The sequence below is a fragment of the Oratosquilla oratoria genome, unplaced genomic scaffold (assembly GCF_046742065.1).
Source record: "Oratosquilla oratoria isolate Oo_2021 unplaced genomic scaffold, ASM4674206v1 SCAFFOLD266, whole genome shotgun sequence".
In the NCBI taxonomy this organism is placed as follows: domain Eukaryota; kingdom Metazoa; phylum Arthropoda; class Malacostraca; order Stomatopoda; family Squillidae; genus Oratosquilla; species Oratosquilla oratoria.
Window position 1 is genome coordinate 87,329 of NW_027467617.1, and position 10,916 is coordinate 98,244.

The window sequence follows — 10,916 nt, forward strand, 5'->3', positions numbered from 1 at the left end:
CTCTTATCTAATGACTTCTACCTTGCTTCATTATTTTCATCAGTCTTAAGGACTGCTTCATGATGTAATGTCATTGTATTTATGAGTGAATAAATATACTTGTGTTAGGATTATTCTCACATCTACCATTCATGTTAGTATAGATGCCCTACTATATATAAAGAGCGTGAAATGAGAACATGTAGTGCTGTTTGTACTGACTTACATTTCAGTGTTAATGTATATGACCTTTTCTCTTATGGCAGTCGAACTACACACATTGTCAGTAATTATATATATTAGCATTGATGTGTTCTTAATATTTTTACAGGACGTATCTTAGTACCTAGTCCTTAACAAAAAATAGATAGATGAATAAATAAATAGATAGATACATAGATAAAAATTGCCTGTAGGACTTCACTGAAACATGGATCTACCACTACAATCAATAAGTAATGAGAAATGTCAGGAGAGACACTATTTATTTTCATAAGCATACAAAACTTTGTCTCCTTCAAAATAATTGCCTCTCTCATCTACACACTTCTGCATGCGTCCCTCCCAATCCTAAAAGACCTCCCCAAAGTCCTTTTTCAGTAGTTCCTTCAGGTAACTTTCTGATGCATCTTTCAGCTCCTCTGTTGACTGGAATCTGATTCCCCTGAGGCTGTCTTTCATGCGTGGGAACAGGAAGAAGTCACAAGGGGCTAGGTCAGGGCAGTAGGGTGGGTGTTGTACCACTTTCATTCCCCTGTATGTCATCCAGGTGGTGACCAGTGTTGACTTGTGGCATGGGACATTGTCCCGGTGGAACCACCACTGACCACTCCTCCACTGCTGAGGCCTCTTCTTCCTCATCTTCTCCCTGAACCTTTTTAGAACAGTAAGGTAATATTTCTTATTGACAGTTTGACCCTGAGGAACCAATTCAACGTGAATGAGCCCCTGGGAGTCAAAGAAAGGAATGACCATGGCCATCTCTTGTGACCTGCTCATCTTTGCCTTTTTGGGTCTGGGGAAGGTCGCGTGTTTCCACTGAGCACTCTGACGTTTGCTTTCAGGGTCGTAGGTGGACACCCAACTCTCATCGCAAGTCACTACCTTCTTCAGGAAACCTGGATCAGCCTCTATCATTTCGAGAATGTCAGTGCAACATTCCACACGAAACTGCCTCTGGTCGTCGGAGAGGATCTTTGGCACGAATTTGACACATACTTTGTGGAGCTTCAGATCTTCAATCAGAACTGTCTCTACTATGCCAATACTAATACCAACAGCTTCAGATATCATCCTCACAGATATTCGACGGTCTTGCATCACTAACCTTTGCATTTCCTCGATGTTATCCTTCTTGCGTGCACTTTTCGGTACTCCAGATCTGGGTTCATCCTCAACCTGTTCATTTCCTTCAGAAAATCTGTTAAACCACAGACGAAAACTTGCTTGGCTCATCTATTTATCCCCATAGGCCTCCTTTAGCATTCCATAAGCTTCTTGTTTGGTTTTCTTAAGTTTAGCGCACAATTTGATGGCGTAGCGTTGTTCCATATTTCCCTACATCTTGACAAATTTTAACAGATCGGCAAACCGAATCAGACGGGTTCCACCACCTTCACCGCTGCACTCAGACCTACAAATATAGAAATTTGCCAATTAGCCATTTTATAGAATATATGTATGTGTACTTCACCATGAAGTAGTATTTTGATCAAATAATATTTAACGTCTCGCCTGACATTTTCTCATTACTTATTGAGCATACCGTGTATTTGAAACTAAAACCCACCACTTACTTATTTCAACCCCTGATAAAGTAATATAGAATCGTTCTCTTATTCGTTAATCGTGTTTAATGATTACAAAGGATTACAAAGGCAAAGCATGCCGACAGGAGACCTTTTGATCCATATCTAGGTCGGATGCAAAAAAAAAAAAAAAAAAAAAAAAAAAAAAAAAAATCATATTAATAATAAATTAAAACTATAACAATGTAAATAACAATTAAAATACATAAATAAATGCATTGGTATAGTTGAATAACAAACAAACAGGTAAATAGTAAATGATAATAAATTGACATATAACTAATAATAAATGAAAATCAGACAGACAAATTATAACAAAACAAAAACAAATAATATAACATAAATTATAATAATTACAGCATCTTACTTAGGTATTTATCTAAATGATTCTTAAAGCTTCGAACTGAACTACATTGCACTACCTGTGCAGGAAGTTTATTCCATTCATTAACTACACGGTTGGCAAAGTTGTTTCTACCTACTTCCAAATTGAATCTATTTCCGGACAGTTTGAGACCATTGTTTCTTGTCTGATTCTCATTCAATGTGAACATTTTGTCACTTTTGATGTTGTCAATTCCCTTTAAAATCTTAAAGACCTGTATCAAGTCACCTCTGAGTCTACGCTTTTTTAGGGAAAACAGATTCATGTGCTTAAGTCGATTTTCGTATGATTTATTTTTGATATTTGGAATCAGTTTTGTGGCTCGCCGTTGTACCTTTTCCAGTCTGTCAATGTCTTTAATGAGATTCGGTGACCATACGGAAACAGCATATTCCAAATGTGGACGAACTAACGATTTATATAGCTTGTTAATGAGTGATGGACTTTTGAAATCAAAAGATCGCGCAATCAATCCCAGAATCTTATTTGCTTTCTCAGAGGCTGAAATACACTGCTTGGATGATTTGAGGTCGTTACTGATAATTACGCCGAGATCTTTTTCACTATCCACTTTTGTTAACGAATTTCCAAATAACTTGTAATCGTACTTACTGTTATTTTTACCTATGTGCATTACCTTGCATTTACTTGTGTTAAATTTCATTAGCCACTTTTGAGACCATTGCTGTAATTGATTTAAATCTTCTTGAATATCTAATTGGTTTGAGTGATCATTTGCCACTCCGCACAGTTTTGTATCATCAGCAAATTTGGAAACAGTAGATTTTAGTCCATTGTCTATATCATTTATATATACTATGAATAGAAGTGGCCCAAGAACGGAACCCTGAGGAACTCCACTTGCAACATTTTTCCATCCAGAAGTTTTTCCATTTAAAACAACTCTCTGTTTTCGACCTTTCAACCAATTACTAGTCCAACCTAATAGGCTACCACTTATTCCATGCAAAGCTAATTTAGTAAGTAGTCTTTCGTGTGGGACGGTATCAAAAGCTTTTGCAAAGTCTAGATATATTAAATCTATATTGTTTCTTTTGTCATAATTCGAGATAACTGTGTTGTAGAATTCGAGTAAGTTAGTCACGCAAGAACGTTTCCGTCTGAAACCATGCTGGCTATCATTTATCAAACGGTTACTTTCTAAATGATATTCGATATCATCTCTGATGATAGTTTCCATTATTTTTCCTACGATCGAAGTCAAACTTATAGGCCTATAGTTATTTGGTTTCTTTTTGTCACCTTTTTTGAATATGGGAGTAACGTTAGCTAGCTTCCATTCTCTTGGGACATCTCCGGATATGATGGATTTCTTGAAAATAATTTCTAATGGAACAACAATCTCATTTTTCATTTCCTTTAAGATTCTTGGATGCCAACCGTCAGGCCCTGGTGTTTTGTTAACTTTGAGTTTGTCTATACACCTTTTAATTTTTTCTTTTGTTATATTTACCGTAGTGAGTAAGTTTACCCCAGACTTTTCACAGGTTTCAGTTTGGAATTCACTTTGAGGTGTTTCGTTTACGAATACCGAGCTAAAATAATTGTTTAAGAGATTACACATTCCTTCATTTGAATATTCAAGTTGACCGTCAGCAGATAATAGTGGACCAATGTGATTCCTAACAACCTTTTTATCTCTAATGTAACTATAGAATTCTTTGGGATTCTCTTTGGATTTCTCAGCGATGTTCATTTCGTATTGTCGTTTTCTTTTTCTTATTGTCTTTTTTAAATCTCTCTGTATTGATACATAACTTTAATGATATTCAAACTCAGCATCATGAACCTTCGGGAAATGGGGATCTTGGACAAGTGGCTCGCCGAAGCGCTCCCACAGGGGTCCCGTTGCCTCACGCCGCCAGATGTCCAGGTGGAGGCAAAAGAAAGGCCACTCATTGTGCAAGACTTCCTGGGTGCACTCCTATTGTGGGGCGCAGGTAGGAAAACGCTTGTTGCAATGAATCTATGGTGTTGCAGCAGCACTTTTTTGATGAAGAGCGTCAGCAGTAAATCATGTGCCAACGTATAGTCAAGTAATGGAGTAATTTTATCCCCGTGGCGATTAGAAATATGGAGTAATGGAAGTTTTCAAATGCACATGGCTAAGCAACTAAGTGGAATTCTTGTAGTGTCTGTCAGTTGTTTATCTTATATTGATTGTTTTATTTTATTTTTAGGTGCTTGTTTACTTTTGTGTTTTATTTTATTTTTAGGTGCTTGTTTACTTTTGTGTTTTATTTCATTTTACTGCATTTTGGACCAGGAGGTTCTCTGGTTACATGCCTTGTCATTGTAGCTCAGGGTAGCAATCGCAATCAGCAGGTCTCAACCATTTTTTATGGCACCATCTTAGACATGAGTAAAAGCCATATGTATCTCAGCAAAACATTCCCTTAAGGGCGTGTTTAGTAAATTTGTGGCTACTTAGGGCAGATGGATGAATTAAAAGATTGATAAAAATGTAAAAGAATACAGCAATTGTTACGATATGCGAGGCATATTTTAAAGCGTGACAATCTGATGTTAGACCACGTGGTTATAGAGCTCTACATTACATATCTCTATTTCCTCTTTAACAGGTGTACTATTGAGCATCATAGTGTTTCTCGGCGAACTGTTTTTCGCTGGCTTGACTTCTCCAAGACCCGCTTCACCATAATAGTTCAGTGGCAGAGGGACCGTAGGAGGATTGATCTACTGAATACGATGATCCAAACCCCACCACCCCACGCACTCCCAGTTAAAGGAAATTGTATGGCCAAAGCCAGGAGGGAACCTATAAAAGCTGTCACGGTACCCTGAATACGAGTGGGTCATCTCCGACAACCCCTGTGGATCTTAGATTCCTGTTCTTTCATCACTTCAGTGCGATGGCTTTTACAATGTTGTTGTTGCCGAGGCCAGCCATTTTATTCAGCTGTCGAACTGGGGACAAGAGGGGGCCTCGATAGACACTGACCTTCCCATTCTTCGTTCAACATCTGCTCGTGACCTCAGCTCAGTCTGCTCGTGACCTCAGCTAGAGAGCTCGTTTTTCTGCATATACACCAGCTAGCTCTAGCAAATCGTTTTACTCTACTGGAGGATGGAGTGGCTGAAAACCAGGAGTTCTTGATGGTGGGGGACTCCATGGTGCGAGGCTATGACAACATCCTGCAGCGGAAGACTAAGCGATGTTGCAAGCTTGTATGTCAACCGGGCCGTGGAATCGCCGATTGTACCCAGTCCATCAGGGAGCAAGGACGGACGAACACGGTTACGATTGTTCATACGGGAAGTAACGATGTAGGTAGGGTGAGATCAGAGGAACTTGTTCGGAATTACAGGGTCCTCCTTCAGGAGATGAAGGAACGTGGGAGCCGTCACGTAGTCTGTGGGATCCTCCCGAGGATCTACGCAGGCTCGTGTTGGAACAGTAGAGCCATAGGGATCAATGATAGGATATCGCAGTTGTGCACACAATTGGGATACCACTTTCTTGATCCTTGGTATCTCTTTTCTAGGCGCCATGACCTTTACGCTTCTGATGGGATCCACCTTACCCGCAGAGGCAAAGATGTTCTTACAAACCTCATTGTGGGAGCTTGTAATGAACTAGCTACTTTTTTGGGGGTAGAAGCCCAAAGGGAAGGGGAAATAGAGTGTACTTGGGAAAACAGTGTAGAGTATAGCATTAATGTAAAACAATATGCCATTATAGGACAAAATATAATTTTAGGATATAATGTCGGTAAAGGACGAAATGTTATATTAGGATATAATGTCAAAGGACAAAATGTCACGATGAGATGTAATGACAGTGGAGAACAAAAGATAACGATGGGATGTAATGATAGTGGAGGACAAAATATCACGATAGGATGTAATGATTCTGGAGGAGAAAATATCATGGTAGGATATAATGTCAGTGGAGGACAAGATGTAATTTTAGGAAGGGATGCCGGACAAAATATCACGATGGGATGTATGACAGTGGAAGACAAAAGATCACGATGGGATGTAATTATAGTGGAGGAAAAAATATCACGATAGGATGTAATGCCACTGGAGGACAAAATATAATTTTAGAAAGGGATGCCGGACATAATGTCAATGAACGACGGGAGGCCGGTGTGAATCACGGTGACATAGGGGGACAAAGTGTACAAAAGAGTTCGAATGATCGTGATCGACCAGATGTCCGTGATGGGGGAAATGTTAATTTTGATGGGAGAAATGTTAATGAGGCATTGAATGTCAATGAAGGATCAAATAATAATATAGAGCAAGGTATAAATAAAAAACAAAATGATAATGTAAGACATGACATTGAAACTCAAAATGTATCAAAAAGAAATAATCACGAGTTTCTTAAAACCATGTACTTTAATGCCCGTAGTATTAGGAACAAATTCCAAGAAATACAGGCGTATGTCAAAAGCGAAAATCTAGATATGATAGGATTAACCGAGACATGGATAAATGGCACAGAGTTCGAAGCTGAATTTGATATTGCGGGATTTAAACACTTTTATCAGGATAGAAAGTAAACTCCAAACTGAAACCTGTGAAACTTACTACGGTAAATATAACAAAATAAAAAAGTGAAAGGTGTATAGACAAACTAAAAGCTAATAAGACACCAGGGCCTGATGGTTGGCATCCAAGAATCTTAAAGGAAATGAAAAATGAGATTGTTGTTCCATTAGAAATTATTTTCAAGAAATCCATCATATCCGGAGATGTCCCAAGAGAATGGAAACTAGCTAACGTTACTCCTATATTCAAAAAAGGAGACAAAAAGAAACCAAATAACTATAGGCCTATAAGTTTGACTTTAATCGTAGGAAATATAATGGAAACTATCATCAGAGATGCTATCAAACATCATCTAGAAAGTAACCGTTTGATAAATGTTAGCCAGCATGGTTTCAGACGGAAACGTTCTTGCGTGACTAACTTACTCGAATTCTACAACACAGTTATCTCGAATTATGACAAAAGAAACAATATAGATTTAATATATCTAGACTTTGCAAAAGCTTTTGATACCGTCCCACACGAAAGACTACTTACTAAATTAGCTTTACACGGAATAAGTGGTAGCCTATTAAGTTGGACTAGTAATTGGTTGAATGATCGAAAACAGAGAGTTGTTTTAAATGGAAAAACTTCTAGATGAAAAAATGTTACAAGTGGAGTTCCCCAGGGTTCCGTTCATGGGCCACTTCTATTCATAGTATTTATAAATGATATAGACCATGGAGTAAAATCTACGGTTTCCAAATTTGCTGATGATACAAAACTGTGCGGAATGGCAAATGATCACTTAAACCAATTAGATATTTAAGAAGATTTAGATAAATTACAGCAATGGTCTTAAAAGTGGCTAATGAAATTTAACACAAGTAAATGTAAAGTAATGCATATAGGTAAAAATAACAGAAGGTACGATTACAAGTTATTTGGAAATTCGTTAACAAAAGTGGATAGTGAAAAAAAAAATCTCGGCGTAATTATCAGTAACGATCTCAAATCATCTAAGCAGTGTATTTCAGCCTCCGAGAAAGCAAATATGATTCTAGAGGTGATTGCGCGATCTTTTGACTTCAAAAGTCCATCACTCATTAACAAGCTATATAAATCGTTAGTTCGTCCACATTTGGAATATGCTCTTTCCGTATGGTCACCGAATCTCATTAAAGACATTGACAGACTGGGAAAAGTACAACGGGGAGCCACAAAACTGATTCCAAATATAAAAAATAAATCATACGAAAATCGACTAAAACAAATGAATCTGTTTTCCCTAAAAAAGCGTAGACATAGAGGTGACTTGATACAGGTCTTTAAAATCCTAAAGGGAATTGACAACATCAAAAGTGAAATTTTTTTCACATTGAATGAGAATCAGACAAGAAACAATGGTCCCAAACTGTCCGGAAATAGATTCAATTTGGAAGTAGGTAGAAACAACTTTGCCAACCGTGTAGTTAATGAATGGAATAAAGTTTCTGCACAGGTAATGCAATGTAGTTTAGTTCGAAGCTTTAAGAATCATTTATATAAACACCTAAGCAAGATGCTGTAATGATTATAATTTATTCCATATTATTTGTTTTTGTTTTGTTATCATTTGTTTGATTTTCATCTATAATTAGTTATATGTCAATTTATTATTATTATTTACTATTTACCTGTTTGTTTATTATTTAACTATACATATGCATTTATTTATGTATTTCATTTGTTATTTACATTATTATAGTTTTTATTTATTAATTTATCATTATGATGATTTTTTCGCATCCGACCTAGATATGGACCAAAAGGTCTCCTGTCGGCATACTCCGACTTTGTAATCCTTTGTAATAAATTCACCTAGCCTTGCCCCCCCCCAAAAAAAAAAAAAAAAAAAAAAAAAAAGATACGCTATTGAAGGATCCGACCAGCGATTTGCCTCTTGTAGGTGTCCATCTCAACAGCCCCCAAATCCTTTCACTCAGCTAAGGGGAGCCCTTCCCCACTCGGAGGGTCGAACCCAAGTCAATCTTAACCTTTCCACTCTTTGTATGTCCTCACTGTTGCGACGCGATTTCATTTGATTGAGGGGAACCCTCTTACTCTTTGGGCGGCAGCATTGGGCTGCCCTCTTATGAATAGAATCCAATGTGACAAAGGCTGGACTACATAGGTCTGCGTGTCCCAATCGTCGCGCCCCTCAATGGTTGATCAACCCTATTCCTGAGACGGTGGACTTTTTTTTTTTAACTGAAGTGAATCGCCTGGCAGCAGTCGTGGTCGCCGTTTCTGGCTTCTCTCTCTCTCTCCCTCTCTCTCTCTCTCTCTCTCTCTCTCTCTCTCTCTCTCTCTCTCTCTCTCTCTCTCTCTCTCTCTCTCTATCTGGAATTTTACTTCAGGTGAATAAAATCGTCTGGCTTTGGCTAGAATTATTCCTTTAAGAGTTGCTCATCAAGGATCAAAACGAGTTCATCAAAATGACCTTAACCTATTCATGTCCGGAGTTTTCAGTAGAGAGGACGAAGCTTTCTGGCGTCAGTTTGCTCAAGACACCTCAAGAGTTCCCCAGACGTAGCCTCCTTCCTTCCTTCCTTTCCTCTGCTTCCGAAGTCTTTGCCCAGAGGTCTCTTCACGCCTTATGCAGTTCTCTCTCGCTCCCAATCATCTGAGGGAAGCCCTGTGGGTAAACTTTTCTTGCTTAACCCTGTCACTGACAAAGGGGACTCATCCAGTCGTCTGGATGCTGCCAGACGAATTTGTTAGCCCGCAGGAAACTCCCTACATCGGGAAAGGGTTCATCATGCTCGATGGCTTTCAAAACATCGTTTTCTGTGACAATTTCTTAAACATGCCGTCATCTCCCGCTTTCACACGCACACGTTTCATCCTGATGCTTTTATTCCACCCTGCCGTTGCATTCAGTGATGCTTGACACAATCTTTAGCACTCGCCATTCAGTAGAAACGTGCAAAAACAGATGCTGAGTCAGTTCCATCTATTTTCTGAACAGATCGCAATAAATTGTACACATATATTAATCCAGCAACATCAAACTATGTCATAATAACAAACTAAGCAGAATGTATATCGATGTAATCAATAGCAAATAAAAATTAGTATAACCAGGACTTGTCTTTCCCTTTTCAAAGAATGTATAATACAAGGCATAACATTTTAGTGAAAAAATGCTTTGTATTATACTTATACTGCTCCTTGGGACTCAAGATAAATTTGTAAAAAAAAAAACAATAAATGAATTAACATATATATATAGATATATATGTATATACAAAAATTAAAGTAGAAAACACAATGAATAAACGGATACGTGGCTGAAAGAGTATTTATGTAAACAGACATATAGATACACAGCAATACATCGAGGTTCTCCGACTGATAGATGCAGTAAGAAGAAAACGTGGGAAGTGGTAGCTGACAGCTTCATCTTGATAATGCACCTGTCTATTCTTCATGTCTCACGCAGTTTTTCCCCAAGCCATTGTATTACTTAGGTCTGTCATCTCGCACTTGGCTTCCTATCAAGTGATTTCTGTTTCTGAATCCTAACGGAATGGGCAGGATACACGGTCACTTATTTTTCCAAAGCGGGAGGGAGGACGCAAGACAAATAGTATGATAGTATTCTTTCTATTGGGGGAAGGTTAAAAAACGTCCATTCAATATTCTATTCTTCTTTATTTGTCAAGGGATAAAACGAGACCCTCGTTGAGCTTACCTGCGTCTAAAGTCATACATATATATATATATATATATATATATATATATATATATATATATATATATACATATATATATATATATATATATATATATATATATATATATATATATATATATATATATATATATTTAGCAATCACTCGCTCTGCAAAGTGGCTAGGCACAATGACCATACAGTGACGCCCTTACTGACTCAAACCATTTTCCTCTTGCTTCTTAACTTTAGATGTTGGGGCTCTAGTCCGCTCGGATATCATGCTCGCCAAGATTAAACTAGTATATACAGACAGATTGGTCATAAATATAGTGGTAATGATTTGAACACTTATTGTGGCAGTCTTGGTCCTCTAGTGATGAATAGCAGTTAAAGATGATTTATTGGAGAGGCGAAGTAAAGAAGTTCCCTGTCTCGGGGTTCTTCAGGTTCTTTGATGAGGTATATCTTGTCATGTTTCTAGAATCGTTAATTAGATTTTGTA